Below are 23,639 nucleotides of genomic sequence, written 5' to 3'. Positions count from 1 at the left end.
CAACCCCCAAAGCTGTGCCCAAGCGTGCAACAAAGAGTGTGTGGTGAGTCACATTTGAGATCTTAGTACTGGGAGGCTGAGGCAGGAGGGCTGCTAAAAATTAGAGGCTGCATGAATTTTACCTCAAAAAAAAAAAGCGCCAGCGGCGGTGGCGCTCGCCTTTAATCCCAGCTCTCAGGAGGCAGAGGCAGAAGATCTCTGTGATTTTTGAGGCCAGCCTGGTCTACAGAGCAAGATCCAGGACAGCCAAGGATACACAGAGAAACCCTGTCTCGAAAACCAGAAGAAAAAAAAAAAAAAAGAGGTGTGCTATACAAAGGCTTAGAGCACACATCTGGTTTGAGGAGGCAAAGTTACAGTAAAAATATAAATGACTGAAAGAAACTAGAAACCCTCAATTCATTGTTTCGGTTGAGACAGATCTTGCTATGTAGGCCAGTCTGAACTCGAACTTTTGATCTTTCCACATTACACTCCTAAGGGCTATGTGCAGTGTATAGGCTTGTGCCACTACGCCCAGGGAAACTCTCAATTATTGCTTTTTTTTTTTTTTTTCCTGAGATACAGTCTCTTGTAATTCAGGCTGACCTCAAACTTGCTTTGTGCCTGAGAATGACCATGAACTTATTTTTAAAAATTATTTTGCCAGGAGGTGGTGGAACACACCTTTAATCCCAACACTTGGGAGGCAGAGGCAGGTGGAGCTCTGTGAGTTCAAGGTCAGCCTGGCCTACAAAGTGAGTTCCAGGACATCCAAAGCTGTCACAAAGAAACCCTGTCTCAAAAAACCAAACTATGTTTTCTATGTATAGGTATTTGCCTTCACGCATGTCTGGTTACCACATGCATGCCTAGTGCTGGTAAGGAGCCAGGAGAAGGGGGACGATCCCTTGGAACTAGAGTTACAGACTGTTGTGAGCCACTGTGTAGGTGCTGGGAATTGAACCTGGGTCCTCTGGGTCCTCAGTGTTCAACTACTGAGCCATCTCTCTAGCATGACCATGAACTTTTAATTCTCCTTCCTCTACCTCCCAAATGCTGGAATTACAGATGTGTGCCACCATGCTTGGATTTAAAACAATATTTATTTATTCATTTATTTTTCTGTGAGTGTGAGTGTTTTACCTGCATGTATGTCTTTGTACCACATGTGTGCCTGGTGCTGGCAGAGGCCAGAAGAGGATGTCAGATTCCCAGGAACTGGAGTTGTACACAGTTGTAAGTTGCCATGTGGGTACTGGGAATCAAACCCTGGTCCTCTGGAAGAGCAGCCAGTTCTCTTAACCACTGAGCCACCTCTCCAGGATCCCGGATTTTTATGTTTTCCACCCTATACTCCTCATTAATGTCTTCTTATGAGTCAATTTTTTCCTCTGCTTTAATTCGTATGTCCTAACCCCCAGTACTTTACTAAGCAGCCATGTTTGGATATAGGACCCGTGAGGATTTATAAAAGCTAAATGCTGTAAGATGCACCATTGATCCTGGCTACTTGGAAGGCTGGGCAGGAAGATTGCCAGAGCCCAGGAGTTTGAGACCCGTCTGGGCAATAAGGCAAGAGCCTGTTCAAGGGGGATGGGGCCTGATAATAAGGTTACTTCGTGGGCCTGAATCGTGCTAGGTGCCCTATAAGGAAAACAGACTAGACACAGCCCCACAGAGGAGACAAGAGGGCAGACAGCCATCGGCAAGCTAAGGCAAGACCTCAGAAGAAGCCTGCCTGTGGCCCCTCCATCTCAGGCTTCCGGCTAGAGAGCTCAGAGCCAACATAACTCTCTTCAATGAGTACTGTGGCTCTTGTCCATGCCCTGTCTGGGGGGGGCTTCCTTGTGGCTGCCCCAGAAAACAGGGCAGCTCCTTTTCCTCCCCACCCCTTCGGAAGGGAACCACAGCTTTACTTACTGTTTCCTGTTCTCACCTGGGACCTGGCGCACCCCGTGACTTCCTGGTGTATTTAAGCCACCATAGCAGAGAAGCTCAGCCTAGTTAATGGTGGGTATGGAAGGACTCCCTGTCACCTCTGTCCAGCTCTAGATTTTGACATTTTCAAACCCCATCTTTGAGGGTTTGGGCCTTGGCTAGGCAGGAGCTGGGACTCCAGAAAGCAATGCGGACAGTGTTAAGAAGGGGTGGGCGTGGGCTGCGGGCGGGGAGTCACCCGACTGCCCACTTGTCCCCTCCGGAGGCTGCTGCGTCCTGTTCAGCTATGTGCAGGCTACTCAGGTTTGAGCCTAGTGTTGCTGTTTATTTGCTATGCTGTTAGGAATTTAAGGTTACTGGGGATTTTTACCCAGCTCAAGGCCCCAGCAATCGAGTGTAAGCCACCCGTCACACTCTACCAATTAAAGGGATAACTAGTTGGGGTTGAGGAGATGGCTTAGTTAGTACCTGCCAACCAAGCTCCAGGACAGTCAGGACTCAGTAAAAGCCTGGCTTGGAGTGGGTCTGTAGCCCCAGAGCTGTGGGTGGGAGACAGGCAAATTCTTGGAGTTCATGGGCCAGCAAACCCAGGGAATTGATGAGCTCCAGGTGGAGATCAAGGAAGACACCTGGTATTGGCCTCTGGCCTCTGCACAGAGATATCCACGTACACACACAACCGCATGTGTACACACACTGTCTTAGGGTTTCTATTTCTGGGAAGAGACACCATGACCGTGGCAACTCTTACAAGGGAAAACATTTAATTGTGGTGGCTTACAGTTAGACAGGTTTAATCCATGATCATCATGGCGGGGAGCATGGTGGCTGGGAGTGTGTCGGTGTGCAGACAGATGGTGCTGGGGAATTCTACATCTTGATCCAAAGTCAACAGGAAGTGAACTGAGACACTGGGGGTGGCTTGAGCATCTATGAGACCTGGAAGTTCACCCCCACAGTGGTACATTTCCTCTGACAAGGCCATATCTACTCCAACAAAACCAAACCTAATAGTGCCATTTCCTTTGGGGGCCACTTTCTTTCAAACCACCACACATACTTACATGAAGGCTCCACATGAACACGTGTATACAACACACACACACACACACACACACACACACACACACACACACACACACACAAGCATTAATGGTAAAAAGGAGTAGAAGCAGATTTAACCAATGTGACCTGTTGGGTAGAGGCACAGATAAATGGGTGCAGTTAACCCACGTTCGTATTCAGAGCCCCGACATGAACTTTAGATTTAAATTGAGGAAAATCTGGGGCAGAGGGAAGAAGGCTGCAAAATCAGGCCGTCTTAGTTACAGTTACAGAGGTTGTAAGAGGCTTGGTTACAGAGGTCTCTGCCACACTGTCTCACTTCTGGTTCTGCAAGGTGTTTGGGAAGTTGTAATCACTGGGGTCACCCAAGCGGCCAATTAGTTCCCAGGAGAGCACACCTGGGTGCTTGACAACATCATCATAGACAGGCTCCCTTCTTTTGAGGGTGGGTGTTGTCCTGCCAGAGTCTTCCTGTTGCTTACAGGTAATTTCTATTTTGTTTGTTTGCTTTTTATTTATTATGTATACAGTGTATCCCTGCAGGCCAGAAGAGGGCACCAGATCCCACTATAGATGGTTGTGAGCCACCTGTGGTTGCTGGGAATTGAACTCAGGTCCTCTGGAAGAGCAGCCAGTGCTCTTCACTTCTGAGCCATCTCTCCAGCCTCAGTAATCTGGAGAGATTTAATGATAAAGCTGTGCTTTCCCATCAGCCCTGATGTTCCTTAAATCTAAGGCGACTGCAGGTTTAGGGCAATGACTGAATGCCAGGCCTATGCCAACTTGTAGTTGCCTTGTGGGCCAAGTGAAAAGCAATGCTTTTTATCAAAAGCAGTTTCTAAGTGCCCATTTTAAAGTGAACTTGGGCAAATTATATAGCCTTTCTGTAACTCAGTTTTCTCCTGTGTCTGTGTGTGTGTGTCAGAGGTTTATCAATACCTACCTTGTTTTTTGATTTATTTTAAAAATGTATTTTTATATAAGATGTATTTATTTTAAAAGATGTATTTATATTTATGTGTATGAGTGTTTGCTTGCATATATGTACATGCACCACACACACGGAGTGTCCTTGGAGGCCAGAAGGGGGCGTCAGATCCCCTGGAACTGGAGGTACAGACTATGGTGGCCCTGTGGGATTTGAACCCTCTGGGATTTGAACCCAGTTCTCTGCGAGAGCAGCACCGAGTGCTCTTACCCACCGAGTCCTCTCCCAGCCCCGTTTGTGTTTGTTGTCTTGAGACAGGGTCTCACTGTGTAGCCCTGGCCGTCCTGGGGCCCAGCTCTATCCTCCAAGCCAAAGTCTGTATAGTTCCACCTGTCTGTTTGCAAAACATCATCACAGCTGGGCTGCCTGACTGCTGACAGCCAGCCGTTCCTTCACACAGCTGTATGCAATTTTACCCTAATTCTACATATGTGTGTGTGTATATGTGTGCACGTCGCGGGGAGGGGGAGGTTGGAAGAGTCACTGTCTATGTGACTACAGGGAAGCCATCATCCATGCTGGCTGAAGACTTTCCTGTGCACTGCTTGGAGTTACTTCAGCTCTGGTGAAGCCTTAGGTGAGCTGTGGTGGAACTGTCGTTTAGTTTGTCCTTAAGAGATGGTGATAGATATTGTTTCCTCTTTCTTTCCTTCCTTCCTTCTTTCTTTCTTTCTTTTTTTTTCCGAGACAGGGTTTCTCTGTACACTTTGTGCCTTTCCTGGAACTCACTCTGTAGACCAGGCTGTCCTCAAACTCACAGAGATCCGCCTGGCTCTGCTCCCGAGTGCTGGGATTAAAGGCGTGCCCACCACCGCCCCGGCGCAGTGGATATTGTTCATCGCCCTCCAGTGAAAGAATTTGAACAATCACTCTATCAACTTAGCCACCTCCCCATGCCCAATTTTTTCACTTTTTATTCCTTTAATTTTATTCTTTATTTCTTTTTTAACTTTTTAAAACTTTTTGTGAGACAAGGACTCACTGGGTAGCCCTGGCTAGCCCGGAACTGTGTAGCCCAGGCTGGCTTCAGACGCATAGAGACCTGCCTGCTTCTGCCTCCTGAGTGCTAGGATTGAAGGTTTGCTCCACCAAGCTTGGCAAAAACCAACATTGTTCTTTTGAAGCAAACATTTTGTGCCATCTGCCCAAGTCAGTGATAGTGACCCTGGCATCCAGGCCAGGCCTCCAGGCCCCAGCACCATGGCGTTTTGTGTGGGGACCTTGTCTCACACATGCCACAACTATTTCAACGGGGCCCAGAGCCGGTTGATTCTCTTTGTGTAAACTATGGACAAACGTGGCTCTGTGAGGTTGAGATGAGGTCATCCAGAGTGTGATGGACGCAGGTTCTGCGGGTCCTCACTGTTTCTCATGTTGCCATTTGAACCATTTCTGGAGGTTTTTTCCTCACTGCCAGTCCTGGGAGGCTGGGCCTCAGTCACCTGCAGTTCCGCAGCCTGCTTCACCACGTGTGGTTAAGAGGAAGCGGGGAGGGTGGGGGGCTCTTTGAACTTTGGCTTCCTTCAGCAGCACGTCAATCATCGCTGTGCCTGCTCCATCACCCAGCCCCCACCGAGGTTGCTTCCGGAACACTAGACTCCAACAGATTTATCTCGAAGAGTTGTCATTGATTCATGCTCCTGTTCCCATAGGGTGTCTCCACAGGAGGAAATAGAATCAGGCCTCACTGGTGACAGCTGCTGTGTGAGTCCGGCAGGTCGCTGGTTCCCAGGCAGAGAGGGAGCCCCAGGAAAATTCCTGGAAAGTGTTAAGAAAAACAAAGTGGAAGCTTGGAGGCTCCGGGTGCTATGCCCTTCATAATCTCTGGAGGGGGAAGAGGGAGGATTGGATTGGAAGTTCAAGGTCAGCCTGAGCTACCTATGGAGAGTTGAATGCCAACCCAGGATACAAGAGATCCTGTTTGATTCACAGAGAGAGAGAGAGAGAGAGAGAGAGAGAGAGAGAGAGAGAGAGAGAGAGAGAGAGAGAGAGAGAGAGAGAGAGAAGCCAGGCTAGACCTGGTGGCATAAGCCTGTAGTCTCAGCTACTTTAGAGGTGAGACAGGAGGATTAAAATTCAAGGAGCCTGCTTGGGTACTGAACAAAATTCTAGCTTAAGGGCCTGGAGAGATGGTTCAGCAGTTAAGAGCACTGGCTGCCCTACTCTGCTAAAGGTCCTGAGTTCAATTCCTAATACCCACATAGCAGCCTACAACCATCTACACTGGGGTCCAATGCCCTCTTCTGTGTACAGGTATACATGCAGACAAAGCTCCTATATACATAAAACACATAAATGAATAAACACTGGGAGGCAGAGGCAAGTGGATCTCTATGAGTTTGAGGCCAGCCTGGTCTACACAGAGAGTTCAAGGACAGCCAGGGCTACATAGAAAGACAAGCAAATGCAAACAAAACAAAAAGACTCTGTCTTTAAAATTTTTGTTTTGTTTTGTTTGTTTTTTGGTTTGGGTTTTTCAAGACACAGTTTCTCTGAAAGAGAAATCCCAGCTCCTTGAAAATATGGCAGATTCCAGAGTTAGGGAAGGAAAACATAAAAAATGAGCCTCCAGCATCTGGTAATGTCAGAAAGTAAAGTTTCCAAGATCCCATCTTCAAAACCCAAGCCCCCACATTGATAAAGATGAGTCAAAGGTCCATGGGAGCCATGTAAGAGACTGCCTAATAGTCAAAACTGGAAGAAGAGAAGCAAAAACCAAAAGAGAATTGGAATATAATCCAAACTACAAAATAAATGTCCATGAATGTGTGCAGACACACACCAGCAACTGAGTAAACAAGCAGAGAGGAGACAGAGGTGCCCACAGTTTGTGTGGGTCCTCAAGGAGGGGCACACCAAGCCGGGTGTGGTGGCGTACACCTTTAATGCCAGTACTCAGGAAGCAGAGGCAGGTGGATCTCTGAATCTGAGGCCAGCCTGGTCTACAGAGCAATTTCTAGGACAGGGCTACACAGAGAAACCCTATTTCAAAAAACAAAAACAAAAAAGAGAAACAAACAAATAAGGGAACACCTCTGTACTCTTAGTAGCGGCTGAGTGGGGCTTCTTTCTAAAGAACACCACATGGAAGTGGGGAACAGAGTGGCCTCGCAGTGGCAAAGTCTGACAGACATCCCTCAGCCAGCTGATCAAGGCCATCTATAGAAAAAAAAGTCATGTTGAGAGCATGTACCCGTGTGTGTGTGTGTGTGTGTGTGTATGTGTGCGTGTGCGTGTGTGTGTGCGTGTGCGTGTGCGCTCGAAGTACCCATGGAGACCAGAGAGGGCATCAGACTTCCTGGAATTACAGCTTCTGAGCTACCCAATGTGGAACCAAATTCAGGTTTTCTACAAGAGCAATACCTGCTGTTAACCATTGAGCCATCTCTCCAGCCTGAGAATGTGCACTTCTGTAATATTTTTTAAAGGCTTTTACTTCTAAATCTGTGTGTCCACTCTAATAACGAGAAAGCTGTCAGGTAGATTCTAATAGACAGCTTTGATACATCTTAACTGGGGAAGGTCATCAGAGGCAGCGAGTCTGAGAAACCGTCACAGCCAGGAGGCCACCAAGGAGATGTGATGACTAAATTAACTCGTATCTTAGAAGGGATCCTGGGACCGAAAATGGAATTAGGCCTCATCAAAGGAAATCTGAATGAACTGTGAAGTCTAGTTAGTAAACATGTATCAGAGTTTGAATTATTCAGTATCACAAATATGAACAGGGCACCATGGCCCAAGTCTGCGGCCTCAGTACTCAGGAGGTGAAGGCAGGCAGATCAGGAGTTCAAAGCCATCTTCAACTCTATGTGAGTTCAAAACAATCTGTATTATATGTCTAAAACAAAACAAAAATTATAACAAACATACCATCCTAATGATCTAATAATTGTGAATTCTCAATAAGGATCTCTCTCTTTCCTCTCTCCCTCTGTAGGCTGTAGATACCGAAATTCTATGCTGTCTGCTCATTTTTTTTTCTATATATCTAAAGCTGTTCTAAAAATAGAGACAAGCCTGCAAGAAAAACCTGGGATTCCAGCAGGTACCAGGGCTCCCAGGCTCGCAAAGAAGGCAGGCAATGGGCGCTCTCCTCACTCACACCAGCTCCGCAGGGAGCTGGGCTGCTTGCCCTGTACCCTGGGCTGCTGGCATCCCTGCTACTCCAAGGCAGCAGAGGCCAGTAACGTGGCTGGGGCTGCCAGTCAGTGCGGCCCTGCATCATTACAGATCTAGAGACTCCTGCGCTCCTGGGATGTCCTGTTTCTGCCAAGTTGCCTACCCTGCTGCTCCCACCTCCAGTCTTGTGGACAGGGAAGTCTGAGCCCCGGTCCATTATGGGATGAAAGAATTTCAATTCTCTGGCATCACTCCTCCAACCTGACTTGCTTCCACGGCGGCGTAGAAACTGAAGTTCTTACTGTAGGAAGATGCCAGGGTGACTCCCGTCTTTTGGTCTGCGGCATCATGGTACCATGTGAACGGGAGTTACAGGGAGGTAGTGGGAGTGCAGACTCTTCTGTGACAAGTTTTAAAGGTTGATTTATGTTGTTATGTGTAATGTTTATGTTGTGCATATGTGTGAGTGCTGGCATATATGTAAGTGTGCCATGTGCATGCCTGGCGCCTGCAGAGGGCAGAAGAGGACTTCTGATGCCCCAGAATTAGAGTCGCATGGGAAGTTGTGAGCCTCCATGTGGGTGCAGGGAACTGAACCCTGGTCTTTGAAATAGCAGCAAATGCTCTTAACTGCAGAGCCATCTCTCAGTCCCTCTATAACAACTTTCATTTATTTTTATTTTTATTTTTTTTGGTTTTTCGAGACAGGGTTTCTCTGTGTAGCTTTGCGCCTTTCCTGAAACTCGCTTTGTAGCCCAGCCTGGCCTCGAACTCACAGAGATCCGCCTGGCTCTGCCCCACCCCCTCGAGTGCTGAAATTAAAGGCGTGTGCCACCACCGCCCTGCTCATTTTTTTTTTAAATGAAGGCTTGTTGTCCTTGTTGCTGTTGTGATTTCTCTCATTCATTCATTTATTTGTTCATTCATTTATTCATTTTTATAAACAGGACTTCATTTAGCTCAAGCAGAATCTGAACTCATTATTTAGCTGAGGATGGCCTTGAACTCCTAACCCTTGTGCTGGGACTCCAGATGCACACCACCATGCCTGGATCTGACTCTTGCTCTTCCTTTCATCTATCTATCTAATAAGCCGAGTCCTCGAAACTGCAGAGGAAGGAGGCCCCTGAGTCTGGCAGGGCAACTGCTCCATAGAAGATGCTCCAGGAACGCTGTAGAAGAACAAATCGGCAGTCACAGGCAGCAGTGCTTTCTGTCAGCCCACAAAGATGCTCAGAGCTCACACCAGTGGGACTAGAGACCTTGATACATGGGCAGTTTCACCTGACTTTTTGAAAGGTGAAAAAGAGATTTCTGGTTTCCTTCTACTGTTCCAGCGTGTGTGTGTGTGTGTGTGTGTGTGTGTGTGTGTGTGTGTGTGTGTGTGTGATGTCACAGGCAGCACATAGAAGGAGGCTTATTGTCTATTGGATCACAAGGGTGTCAAGTGCCTTCAGGCAAAGTGAAGAGAGTTCAAGGCCCAATCACTAAATAATTCTTCTTCTCCTTCTTCTTCTTTTCTTCTTCTTCTGCTTCTTCTTCTTCTTCTTCTTCTTCTTCTTCTTCTTCTTCTTCTTCTTCTTCTTCTTCTTCTTCTTCTTTTCTTCTTCTCCTCCTCCTCCTCCTTCTTCTTTTTTGGTTTTCGAGACAGGGTTTCTCTGTGTAACTTTGCGCCTTTCCTGGAACTCACTCTGTAGCCCAGGCTGGCCTCAAACTCACAGAGATCTGCCTGCCTCTGCCTCTCGAGTGCTGGGATTAAAGGCGTGTGCCACCACCGCCCGGCCCAATCACTAAATTCTCACTGTGTCTCTGCTCATAGGAGCATGTCTATAACCTGACACCTAGGTATCTGTACACAGACTATATGTTACATAAATCAAGGGCACTTGGAAATACATGAAGCTCTGTAATGAGGATGTGTTACACGTGCATATTCATAGTCTTCAGTTAGCAAGAGATCCCACCTGTGGGATCTGATATTCATTTATCCATGTACTCTGGTACGTATTTATCCTTGTCTTGTGGATTCAATAGGAAAGAGGCAACACACACACACACACACACACACACACACACACACACACACACACACACTACTGGTTCTCTTCTTTGAAATAAGAGTTCAAGTAGCCCAGGCTGGCCTCTAACTCTCTGCGTAGCTGAGGATGACCATGGACTCCGACCCTCCTGTGTCTACTTCCTGAGTTGTGAGGTTTCAGGCATGTGCCACCATGCCTGGTTTGATTCGGGGCTAGGAATGAACTCAGGATCCTGTGCACAGTAGGCAAGCGTTTGATCAACTGAGCTACATCCTCAGCCCTGATATTTTCTGCTGGCACCTCAAGATTTAATCGTCTAGGCTGCAGGCCATTGATTATTAGGCCCTTCCCATTAGCCCCTGACAGCTCGGTTTTCTGCTCTGTCTGCCCATTTTCTACAACCTTCCATCGTTCTGCTGTCTTCCTCTATGTTATTCCCAGTATCTCATGTCCTTCTCCACATGGGCCCATTTGCAGACTCCTATTCATCCTTCACGTCTCTACCCCAGGGTTTCCTAGGGGAAGCTCCTCATGTCCTTCCACACTGAGGCTTATATTTGTGTCTTTCTGTCTCTATTCCCTCAGCTCTGGGGTTCCAGGAATGCCCTGCCTCTCCCAGCCCTTATGTGTGCGGTGGGACTGAATTTCTCATGATCATGTGGCAAACACTTTATTGACTGATACTCCTCCCTCAGCACCACCACCACTTAAAAAAATCAAATTTGTGTAGGTGTGTGTGGTGTGTGTGTGTGTGTGTGTGTGTGTGTGTGTGTGTGTTTCTATGCATGTGAGTGCTGGTGCCTTCAGGGGCCAGAGCCATTGGGTCCCCTTGGAGCAGGCATGGCAGGAGGTTATGAGCTACCTGATATTAATGTTGGGAACCAAACTCGGGTCCTCTGCAAGAGCTGTGTGTGCTCATAATCACCGAGCCGTCTCTCCAATCCCCTCTGCCCCTTGGTTTTTGGGAAAGGTTTTACTCTAGCTCAGAATGGCCTTGACCTTACACCCATGCTGAGGTGACAGGCCTGAGTTACTCTCCTGGCTCCTCCCAGCTCTTGGTGGCAGCGGGTAGCCTTTTGTGTGTCTTCATCCCTTGAGTGTCTGTCTTCTCCTTTATATGCATGACCCTCACATGTGGTCCTTCTCACGGGGTGTCGGGCCTATTAGATATTGAGGATGTCTCACTGTGAAATCCTTAATTTAAGGTCTGCTTATTTTTTTATTTTTTTATTTTTATTTATTTATTTATTTATTTATTTATTTATTTATTTATTTATTTTGAGACAAGGTTTCTCTATGTAGTGGCTGTTCTGGAACTCTCTATGTAGACCAGGCTGGCCTCGAACTCACAGAGATCCACCTGTCTCTGCCTCCCAAGTGCTGGGATTAAAGGCGTGCACCACCACACCTGGCTCCTTTTTGCTTTTTCTCGTTCTTTCTCTTTTTGTTTTTACAAAACAGTTCAGTCACAGTTCTGGGTTTGCCATAGTCGCATTTTCCAGACCTCATTCAATCCCACAGATCTAAGTTCTACTGTCTTCCAATTCTACTTCTTTCCCCCAGCAGAGAGGAAGACGGTTTTCCCCTCTTTATCCCTTTGTCTCCTCCAGACTCCAGTTTGTAGGGGCTTTTCAGGAGACCCCAGGAGTGTAATGGTCTCTGAGACAGCTGCGTGACTCCTTCTGGACACTTACTTGCCCCTGGTGCCTTCTTGACCTGGGATTGTCCAGGACTATTGGACCCCCAGCTGCTGTCTGCAGGTCATTCTTGGATTTTGGACGTCTCTCCTGGAGATGCAGGCCTACCCTCCCCTGCCCTCCCCTGCCCTCCCCTTCCCTTCACTGCCCTCCCCTGCCCTCCCCCTCCCTTCACTGCCCTCCCCTGCCCTCCTCTGCCCTCCCCTGCCCTGCTCTGCCCTGCACTTCGAGCTGCCCGGCTCCTCACCTTCCCTTTCATAATCTGCTAGTCTGGAAACCAGCCCTGGGTACTTGGTTCTCACTGGGAAGAGGGGTGTTGATGTGGGAGGAAGGGAGGAAGGTGACCCCCCCAGAGGACATTCAGCAGTGTCTGGAGACACTTTTCATTGTCACAACTGAGTGACAGAAGTCTGTACTACTATTTAAAAGTAAAGGCTAGGGAGCTGCTAAAGAACCCATTGTGAACAGGATAACTAACCCCAACAATAAAGAAGTCCCTTGAGGAAATGACGACAGTGTGGTGGCTGAGTGATTTCTGTACCTCCATGCCTATCCTAAACTTCGGGATGAAGACCCAGTTCTCAAGAAATGTCTTCTCCCAGTAGGCTCTGCTTCTCCAGGGGCAGCGGTTCTGGGTTCTTATGATGTTCTGTCAGGGAGCTGCCCTCTCACAGGCATCCTGGATGGCCTGGAAGGGTCTTCAGTGTGGCATGATGGTGAAGGAGGAGGTATAGGGGGCGTGAAAGAGGAGCCTGCTTTCCCATGACTCCCTCCCAGGAACTCAGCAGCTCTCAGTGGCCGTGGGGGTTAAGGGCCAAGGACCACATTGGTCTCTTAGGGAGTCTTGGCAAGGGTCCTTATCTGTCCATCTCACTGGGAAGTTCCAGTCGGAGTTACGAGACGAGGGGAAGCACACTAGTCAGTCGACACCAGAGATCGCTTCCTTGTCTGAGTCCATTCTCCTCTCCGCTGGGAAAGCTCTGGTGAGGCAGAAGCTCCTCCAGTTTAGTTACCCGTGTCCTCGTACCTCAACATAATTACTCTGTTGCAAAACAATGGCATTCTGTTGACAGTGACTGAAGAGTCTGCCTTATTTAGAGAACAGGTGGATTTGCAGCTGGCAAGGATGCCGGCTGGGGCTGTGACTCGGTTGGTAAGGTGCTTGCTTGGCACACACAAGACTCTGCATTTGATCCCAAGCACTACATAAACCAGGTGTGGGGGCTCAAGCCTGAAACCCCAGCACTCAGAAGGCAGAGGGAAGAGGATCAAGAATTCAAGAGCACCTCCTACTACATATGGAGTTTGAGGCCAGCCTGGGATACAGGGTCTTAAAAAAATGGGCCTGTGATTTTTTTTTTTTAAACAAGGTCTTTACTGTATTTCTCATTTTTTCCAGGATGACATTGGTGGCCTTGAACTTGTGATCCTTTTGCCTTGATCTGCTGAGTAGCTGGGAATTCAGATGGACACCACACCCTGATTTTTGTTTCTTCCCTCAGGCTTAGGATCAAAGGCAGGTGCACTCTGCCACCGAGCTACACCCTGGTCCCATTCTAAGAAAGAAAAGAGTTTGCTTGGCTCAAAGAGCAAAAATGAATTTTGCCAAGCAAATGAGGAGGAGGCTCTCTCCTACAGGATGGGGAGAAGAGTTGGCAAGAAGAAAAGGACCTTGGAGCAAGAGCCCGTGCAGTGGGTGACTGGCCTATGGCAGTGCATGCATTCACATGTGTGGGCTTTCTCTCTCTCAACACACAGACAGACAGACAGACAGACAGACATGTGGAAGTGTGCCTCCCCCAGTCCGTGGGCATGTGGGAGCCACCAGTGAAAATGAGGCCATCTCACACTGAGGCAGGACAGGAGGCCTAGGCTGTGTCTCTTTTCATATACCAGATGCCCTCTCACCCCAGAACAGCCACACAAGGACAATTGGGTGTGCCGCTGCCGGGAGCCCTTTGTGGGACACTTGGGAATAAAACTTAATGAAACTGTTGCGCAAAAGTCCTCAGTCCAAGCCAAGCCCGCGGCTGAAGTGCCTGCCACGATCGCCCACCAGAAGCTTTGCTAGCTGCCGGCTGAAGCTCTAGCTAAAGCGAGGCGCTACACAAGGCAGTCAGGATATCGACCAATTTCTCATGGTCCATCTTCCAAAGAGAGGCTGGGTCGCCTCAGAGACTCAGTGTGCTGGAACATGCAGTACCGTAAGCAGCTGCTGGAGTGAGCTTGTGCGTGGACCGGTAGCCCTGCCTCCTTGAGATCCGGGGGTTAGGGCAATGACCAGTGTGAAGATGATGACATTACCGACTCCCACTATTGACCCTACTGTGAGCCAGCCTTGGGTTGGGGGCTTCGCCTGCGTTCAGTTCTCATTCCTCTCTCCCATCTGCACAGAAAGACCGAGGCTCAGACTTCACTGCCCAATACACAGTGGCAATTTAGATTACGTCAAATTAAATGAAGTAATTGCATTCAATAGCGCGTTCGCTACTGGCGAGGGCAGCTATGCCAATTTCTGTACTAAGGAAAGTTTTCTGGCAGGTCTCACAGATTCACACAAGATCACATTTCCCATGGGAAAGATTCAGAACCCAGATGAAAGTCGATATGACGTCTGGGGTTGCTGAGTTAATACGGCAGCCAGGAGTCCCAGGCTTTTCAGTGGGCTATTGATTTCCAAGATCATCTGAGGACCCACCCACCCCTAAACATTTAGTCTTGGGGCTGGAGAGATGGCTCCACTCCACTCAGATGCACAGGCACCATTCAGGCTCAAAGTGGCTTGATTCCTTTTGAACTGGTGGAGCCAAGACAAAGCGGACAGGGGCTTAGGCTCCGTGTGGCTGCTTCCTTTGCAGGCTGTAGCACACTGCCTCGGTTCGTGCCTCCCCCGACCATTCATTCAACAAACATACATGGAGCTCCAGTTGGTGTTTCCACTGCAGTTTCCAGAAACCCTACCTATCTTTTGCCTCCTGGGGTTGCTAGGAGGGCTTTGAAGCTCGCTAGAGAAAAGACGGAGCTGTTCGTTATCTGCAACAACAAAAAAAGGAGCCCTCGAGATCCATTCTGTGTCAAGAAGAGTCATCTAAAGGGGATGGTACCTATCAGATGGCCTCAGGCCGGGGCTCTTCAGCTGGCAGGAACAGGTCCCAGGTCAGAGGGGGCGGACCGGGGCGGGGCGCGCTCCCCGGTACCTGCGGTGGCCGCCAGAGGGCAGCCAGGGAGCGCGCCCGGCCGGGGCGAACCCCCCAGGTAAGTGTGGCTAAAGTGGGGCCGCCCCCCTTTCAGGGCCCAGTCTCTCTGGGCCCGTGTGTGTGTTTGTGTGTGTGTTTGGCTCCAAGATGGGGGGGCCAGAGCGCGTGCACCAGATGGCCCCGTAGCTAGCGCTCAGATCCTGGAGATGTTGGAACCCGGGGTGGGGACGGTCCCTGGTCACCGTTGGGGCGCGGACAGGGCCTTGGCGCCGAGCTTGCTCCCGGGCTTGCTCGCCCTCTCTCTCTCTCCCTTGCCCGAGACTCCGGGCTGCACGCGGAGCTGTCCCGGGACAGCGCCGCGACCCGCTCCGCCACCGCGCTCTCACTCCGGGGATTTGGCCCACGGCCCGGGAGGTGGGTGGTGCCTCGTGCGGCCCCGAGTGTGTCCCCGGCGCGGGGCGGGGGCGGCCGGTGGGGGAGGGGAGCGCGGAGGAGCGGGCGGCGCGGACGGCAGGCGGCGCTGGGGCGAGCGCGCCCGCGAGCGAGTCAACAAGTGCGGAGCCCGGCGAGCGCGCACGTGCGGCGGGAGGAGCCTGCGGGGGGTGGCGGGCGCCGCCGTCCCTCCACGTCCCTCCGGGTCAGGGGCAGGGGTCCAATGCTTTCGGTGATTAGCGTGTGGGCGTGGGTGTCCTTGGCCCTGGACACTCGGCTCGAACCCGCTGGGCCGCGTTCGGGAGTGGGAAGCCGAAAGCACGTGGAGCCCTTGGGTGTGCAGGTGCGGGGTGGAGGTTCTCTTCCTTGGGGAACCCGTTCTGCCCCTGGAAGCCCCCTCCCCGCTGTCAGACAGGTTTGGGGGAGTGTTTCGATCCAGGCGGGGCGCCGTCGCGCGCTCAGAATGGTGACCCCCCTCCCCCCCGCGCCCGCCGGCCCCCAGGGGTCTCAGCCCGTCTGCGCACTCCGGGGTGGTTACCGCCGGCCTGGGCTGCTCTAGGGCAGAGCGACCCCGATTTTCCACCCGTGTGCCCGGATGCGCCTTAGCGGTCACCCTGGGGGAAGGTGGGATGCTGAAGGTGGAAACCCGATCTCAGGGAGATCTGAGCCAGGGGGATCTAGGTGAAAGGTCGCTGTCCCGCGCTTTGTGCAGCCGGGAAGCTTTGATCCTCGAGGCAGCAGAGGGCAGGGGAGGAGGGAACGGGGCGTCCCTGAGGCCCCAGGTGAGGCGACAGCCTCTTGCAGAAGCCAGTCCCGTAGCTCAGGGTCGGGCCCGCCCCCACCCGGAGAGATTGCGCCCTCCACCGCTGCCTCGGTCAGAAAAAAGCAGAACCGTGAGGTGAGCTGTAAGCTTTGCTCTCGCGGTTACATTTTCTCCACAAGTGCTCTCTGCACCTGCCGCCCTTCCCATAATCCCTCAGCCTGACTGCTGTCCTGCTACTTAGCTGAAGCTGCTAACTGGCTTTCCTGCCAGCCTCCCGCCCCCTGTCCCCGACTCCCCACCCATCCCCGGGTGTCCACAGTGCCGCCTTTCCCACGGGCGGTCTTTGTTTCTGGGCAGGCCTCCCTCCGTTCTGTTCTTCTCCAGTGGTTACTTTTCTGAACCCTTTTTTTCTGTGCTTCTGGTTTCCAGGCCCAGTTCACGGCTTCTGGCGCAGTGGTCTTGGGGAGGCGTCTGGGTCACACTGTCTGGTGTCGAGTCCTGTCCAGGCTTTCCTTGGGATGCCCCACAGTCACTCAGAGTCTGTGGCTGGACGGGTGTCCTGGAACAGTGTAGGGCCGAATACAGTCTTCGGCTGCCGGCCCCACGCAGCAAGCTGTCTGGCTTGTCACCTCTATAATCAGTGGCCCTTGACCTTTCACTGGCGCCTAAGAAATCCTCCGAGTCTCTGGATTTCCTCAGGCCTTTCAGGCTCCGCTCCTTTGCTGGGATTCACAGGCTCCCAGTCCTGGTACTGGCTTCCAGTCCTGAACCATCTCGCTTCCCTGCACAGTCCCCTTGTCCTTCTCTGCCCTACCTGGCTGGGGTGTTATTGCCCGAGAAAGCTCGATCCCCTGCCTTCTCCAAATCGCACTGGTCCAGGACGGCTTTCCTGGCTCTGTGTCCTTATCCACCGCTGTCATGCAGTTCCCTGATGGTGGGACCTTCCTTTGTTCTCTGGATTCTTAGCACTGTACATCCTGTAGGTGTTTGGCAAACTACCCCCAGATTTCTGAGAACTCTCCATCTCATTGCCTGGAGCCCTGCTCAAACCAAATCTCCCTCCAGAAGCTCCCGATTCTTCCAGATTCCAGGCCTTCTGCTACTCCGGGCTCATGGATGGCTTGGTTACAGGGTACTGTGCATTTTAATCCTGAGTGTTCTCTGCTGTTAGCTTCTTAACCACAGGCTGCACTTACCCAGCAGGCATTCTGTGTCCTGTGTTGGGCAGTGGACCAGGGGTCCAGCCCTTCACTGGTTTTGTGTTCTTGAGGCACCCAGAGAGGTAGATATCAAGATTACTGTCTTCATTCTGTCCATTACATCCAGACTCAGAGAGGCCCTGGGACCTGTCTGAATCCCACAGCTTGTGGTTGGGCAGAACTGAGGTGGAACTCGGTCTCAGTAGGCTCAAAGCTATCTTAAGATACAGGCAGGGTTCATGCACGCCTTTAATCCCAGCACTCGGGAGGCAGAGGCAGGCGGATCTCTGTGAGTTCGAGGCCAGCCTGGGCTACAGAGTGAGTTCCAGGAAAGGTTCCAAAGCTACACAGAGAAACCCTGTCTCGGAAAGAAAAAAATAAAAAAGATATAGGGTTTGTTCTTTGTCCCTAAAGTGTATGTGGTCCACGGCTCCGGTGTCCTCCTAGTGTGCAGGGCATATGGGTGGCTTGGGACCCTCCTGGACTCTAGGAAAGGACTTAATAACAGACAGATGGGTAATGGGATCCCTGACTCCAGAGGCTATGACATCAGTCAGGGGTCCCCGGAAACATGCTGTTTTCTGATCTGGCTTTAGAGTTATGAAGTAGAGAGCTGTGCAGTGAGGAGGGGCTTGAGGGGGGGGTCCCCTCAGGTCTACCCTTCTGGAGCTCCTTAAGGACACTTTCAGCCGCCCTTTTTGAACCTTCAACTAAGTTTCTTTAGAAGGCGCCCTTCCTGTCTCTTGCAGACCACTGTCATAGGAAAATGAGCTCCTGCTGTGAAATCCTGTTACCATAGTAACCAGTACTTGGAGGCCCAAGTCTCCTGCTCCTAGGTCTCTGCACTGTGTGCTTGGAGGGCTTTTTTCTGTGTTTGTTGCCTGGAGAAATTAAATATTCCCCTTCACTTTCCTTTTGTGTAGATATTAAATTCTTTTTGTTTCTTCAAACCAGTGACTTCTGGGCACTGTGGGTGTCCCAGCAGGTTGTTGCCAGGCAGCTGGCACACCATTAGTGATGACCCCAGGGTGATGACCCTGGGTTAGGTCACATTTTGAGTGATACCCACTGCTCCATGGTAAAAGCTCTGTGCCTCTCATCTTGGATGCTTGTCAGGAAAGAGGTAAAGCAGGTGCTCGGGGTGGGCAAGTCAGTGCTCGTCAGCCGGTGTCAGAGGCCGTGTCCACAGACACGACCCAGAACAGGACAGTTCAGAAGGTGAAGGGAGACAGGGGTGCTTTGGCAGTGATTGCAAGCTATTAATACGGACCAAGTGTGGGCTGGAGGGATGACTCAGCGGTTAATAAGAGCAGGGTTCAATTCCTAGCACCCACATGGCAGCTCACAGCTGCCTGTAACTCCAGTTCCAGGGGATCTGACACCCTCACACAGACATACATGCAGGTAAAACGCCAATGCACATAAAATAAATAAATCTTAAAAAAAAAAAGAAAGGAAAACAGAAAAAAGAAAGATACATATAGATATGGGCCAAGCACTTCCACATGTGGTTTCCTTATTTAATTCGATACCAAGGGGAGTTAAAAGTATTAATATTATCCCCATTTCACAGGTAAGAAACTGAGGCCCCAGAGGAGTTCAGTGTTTGCCAGATGACACACAGCAAGTATATGATGGAGGTGGACTTTAGTCCTGGAAAGTCTGTCCTTGGTGGCTGAGGCTCTGTGAGCTGCTGCTGCTGGACAATGGAAATTTCGATTATGATTTAAGGATGACAGGGTGAATTGGAGAGGAACAGACTGGCTTTTCTAAGATTCGAGGTGGAGAGCGCTAGTTTTCAACATTGTATAAGCGTCTCCTTGAAAAGGAATGTTAAATTCACACTGGCACTGCTAAATAACCAATTAAACTGGAAAGGACTCAGAGTCCACAGCAGAGAATGGGCATAGAATTCGGGGCCAGCGTAGACACTAGAATTCCACTGTGGGTGAGAATGGGCGGTCTGCAGCCACATGCTGCACCGTGGATGAGTCACACAGGCAGAAATCTGAGGCAGCTACAAGTATTATGCTACTCCAGGAGGCTAGCTGAAGGCCTGCTATGTGCCCTGACTAGCCCTAAACTCGGTTCAAGTGATCCTCCTGCCTCAGCTCCACCTGGCTTTTTTTTTTTTTTTTTTTAATCTGATTGGTCACATGTTGTATCCATGCTGTCAGGATTCATCAATCCCCACCCCACCCCCGTGGCACTGAGAACGGAGCTCAGAGCCTCATGCATGTAAGCAAAGACTGTAACTGAACTATACCCTAAACCCAGAATTCACTCATCAGTGTTTGGTGTGTCCTTCCCTGTATACATTTCAATAAAATGTACTGAAACAGAAAAAGGGCTGCAGCGAGCCTAACCCTGGGTGTGGACTCCATTCCCTTATAGGAGGGCCACACCTCTCACCTCACTGACTTTACCTGGAATCCTAGTTTTTTTTGTGAAGGTGGCAGATGGCATGAGAACGGACTTCCATGTTCTAGAAGGAGTTGGCTTGGCTATGTGCCCCTTGCACAGCACCGCCTCTGTAGGAAAGCTCACGTAACTAGCAGGTAGCTACTTGGCTTGGGCGCTGTCCCCATTCTGCTCTCCGGATGGGCCGGGGGTGATCGAGTGAGGGGACAGGTGTCTCCACTGGCCAGTGGCCAGGTGTTGGGTCTTCCTGGGTGTTGCAGCAGCCCCGGCCCAGACCTCAGCCCTCAGCAGCGAGCTGCCAACAAAAGAGCATTGCAAGGCCCGTGCGGAGCCCCAGCATGTGCTTAGAGAGCGCCGCTCTGTTCGCACTGCGTTTTCATGCTGCTAAAAATACCGGAGTGTCTTATGTAAGACTGCAGGTACCGTGTAGAAGACACCTTATGTAAAAGCACTCCTCAGACCCTGGACGGTCAGTCACCTGTCCCGCGACCATTGTGGCACAGTTGTGAAGCCGGTGGGTTTTCTTGTCAAGGAAGAGAGCCGTCATTGGTGCCCTGCCCCGTGAGCAGGGTCTCTGCATCCGTCACCTGGTGGTGTGTTTTTGTCGTTGGGTGTGGCCCGTCTGAGCAGTCGAGTTGATGCTAGGCTCTGTGAGATTTGCTCTTCTGCTGGTCCCAGGTCACTGACCATGGATCCCCTGCTTCAGCAAGATGCAGCATCATAGAGTTAAAGAGCCCCCTGCATCCTCCAGGACTCCCTTCCATCATACTAGGCGACCGTTTGATTTGCCTTGAATGCTCGTGGTGATGGGGACAGCCCATCCCGTTGGTTGGCTGTGATTTAATAGGAAGGAGAAAGGCTGAAAACTAAGGCATGCGATGCTGGGCTGAAACCAGGGAGAAATTTCACAGGGCCTGACCGGTACGTCCATGGGTCCTGAGGCCTGGAAAGGGGGATCACTGTGGATGTAGTGTGTGTGTGTGTGTGTGTGTGTGTGTGTGTGTGTGTGTGTGTGTATGTGCAGCATGTGTGTGGAGGATGTGTCAGAGGAAAGCTCATGGGAGTCGCTTCTCTCCTGTCATTTGCGTCCTGGGATGGCACTCAGACTGTCAGGCTTGGTGGTAAGTGCCTTCACCCACTACGCCATCCTGACAACCCTAGGTGGATTTCTGAAGTAGTGTTTTGCTTATGTAGCTCAGATTGGCCCGGAACTCACAATCCTGCAGCCTTGGTCTCCTGAGTGTTTTAATTACAGCCATGTGCTTCCGTGGCATGCCTAGGTATACGTGGCAGGCTCTGGGACAGCCTTTCTGCATGTTGTAAGTGATGGAAAACCACATGGTTTACTGGGAGTGTGGCGGTAGAATACCCACATGAGCTTAAATTTTCGTACCTTGGAGGACTCTGCAGCCTGAGAGGAAGCAGATCTTGTCAGTACAACATGCACATGTCTTAGGCTTGTCCAAGGAAGAGAGAGGACGAGTGACCAAGGAGATCCAGAGCTTTTATAGAAATGTTCATATAGGGGCTAGGCTGATGGCTCAGCAGTTAAGAATGCTTGCTGCTCTTGCAAAGGACCCAGGTTCGGTTCCAAGTACCCACATGACAGCTCACTGTCTGTAACCATAGGTTACTCTGGCTTCAGAGGATCTGATGCCCTCTTCTGGCTTCATGGACAACAGGCACACACACAGTGAACATATATACATGCAGACAAAACACTCATACATGTAAAATAAAATGGTGTATAGCTCAATTATAGAGCCCTTCCCTGGCATATTCAAGATCCTGGGTTCCATCTCTAGCACATATATGCTCCCTCTACTAATATATATGCATATATATATATATATACATATAAATAAGGGAATATAAATACATGTCATACATGTAAAAAAAAATACCTAGTATAATAACTATTATCTACAGGCACTACACACATTTGATACAGACATACATGTAGGCAAAACACCTGTGTGTGTGTGTGTGTGTGTGTGTGTGTGTGTGTGTATAATAAAAAGAATGAAAAAATATTTTTATATGTATATGTATGAGCCTGCAGGAGTTTATGTGCACCACATATAATCAGGAACCCTAGGAGGCTAGAAAACATCCTCCTCCTTGGAACTGGAGTTACAGGTGATTGTGAGCCACTGTGTGGGTGCTGAGAACTGAATGTGGGTTCTCTATAGAAGTAGCAAGTGCTCTTAACTACTGAGCCATCTCTTCAGCCCATAACTTTACTTTTCTTTTCCTTTCTTTCTTCCTTCCTTCCTTTCTTTTTTTGAGACTAGGTCTCATGTAACTTAGACTGGCCTCAAATTTGCTATGTGGCAAAGGATGACCTTGAACTTCTGATCTGCCTTCCTCCATCCCGAGTGCTAGAATTATAGATTATAGGAGTGCACCACTCTGCTAGGTTTATTTGATGCTAGAGAGAGAAGGCAAGGCGTCATGGATGTGGACAACCACTCTAACAATGGGTCTTCATCCAGCCCTGTGCTACCAAGCCCTATACTTTTAATTTAAAAACATCATTTTATTGAGGTAAAGTGTGTGTGTGTGTGTTGTTAGAATTCAAACTCAGTACTTTGGGCATGCCAGGCAGGTACTCTCCACTAAGTCAGTCTTTGAGGTATATGTAGTACAAAGTCATCCATTTAAAAGCATGTCTTAATTAGGGTTTCTATTGCTGTGAAGAGACACCGTGACCACAGCAACTCTTATAAAGGAAAACATTTAATTGCGGCTTACTTACAGTTGAAAGGTTTAGTCCATTTTTGGCATGGCAGGAAACATGGCGGCATGAAGGCAGACATGGTGCTGGAAAGGTAGCCAAGAGTTCTACATCGGATTGGCAGGCAGCAGGAAGAGAGTGAACCACAAAGCCTGGCTTGAGCTTCTGAAACCTCAAAGCCCACCTCCAGTGACACACTTCCTCCAACAAGGCCACACCTCCTAATAGTGCCACTCTCTATGGGCCTATGGGGGCATTTTTATTCAAACCACCACATTCCACTCCCTGGCTCCCATAGGCTTGTAGCTGTATCATAATGCCAAATGCATTCAGTCCAACTTCCAAAGTCCCCATAGTCTATCACATAGTCTCAAACTTGTTTAAAAGACCAAAGTGTCTTCCAAACTCATGGCAATCTCTTAACTGTAACCCCTGTAAAACCAAAGTGAAAAAGCAGATCACACACTTCCAACATACAATGGCACAGGATATATATTACCATTCCAAAATGGAGGAAAGGGAACATAATGAGGAAATACTGGACTAAAGCAAGACCCAAAACCAGCTGGGCAAACTCCAAACTCTGCATCTCCCTGTATGATGTCAAAGCACTCTTCAGATCTCCAGCTCCTTTCAGCTTTGTTGACTCCAACACACTTCTCTGTCTTGGGCTGGTTCCACTCCCTGTTAGCAGCTCTCCTTGACAGGTATCCCATGACTCTCCAACATTCTGGGGTCTCTAAGGCAACCCAGGCTTCACAGCTTCACACAGTGGCCACTCTAGGCCTCCATGCAGGGACACAGGTGGCGTATCCGTAACCCCAGTGCTAGGGAGGCTGGAGGCAAGTGATGAGTTCAGTCTCCAGCTGCACTTCATAGTGATCAGGCCAGCCTGTGATACAGCCCGAACCTGTATCAAAGATGAGAGGGCCCACAAAAAAGGTGAAAAAAAAATTAATATGTTTGCTTATTCATGAAAGTGTTGACTGATATGTAACAAACATTTTTCTTTTAATTTGATGTTTTTCTTTATTATTATCATTATTATAACAGAGACTT

At 49.8% G+C, this 23,639-nt stretch overlaps 1 protein-coding gene across 1 annotated transcript in view; it reads left to right on the top strand.

The window, feature by feature from the left end:
• Positions 1-15,035: 15,035 nt before the first annotated feature.
• Positions 15,036-23,639, top strand: part of Rph3al (rabphilin 3A like (without C2 domains)) — a 143,756-nt gene continuing 135,152 nt past the window's right edge. Inside the window, exon 1 of the mRNA XM_028866773.2 lies at positions 15,036-15,086. The gene's annotated coding sequence lies outside the window, so the exon portion shown is untranslated. The remainder of the gene's footprint in view (positions 15,087-23,639) is intronic.

Source organism: Peromyscus leucopus, chromosome 8b (assembly GCF_004664715.2).
Source record: "Peromyscus leucopus breed LL Stock chromosome 8b, UCI_PerLeu_2.1, whole genome shotgun sequence".
Taxonomy (NCBI): Eukaryota; Metazoa; Chordata; class Mammalia; order Rodentia; family Cricetidae; genus Peromyscus; species Peromyscus leucopus.
Note: the sequence above shows the minus strand (reverse complement) of the source record. Positions and strands in the feature narration are given on the sequence as shown.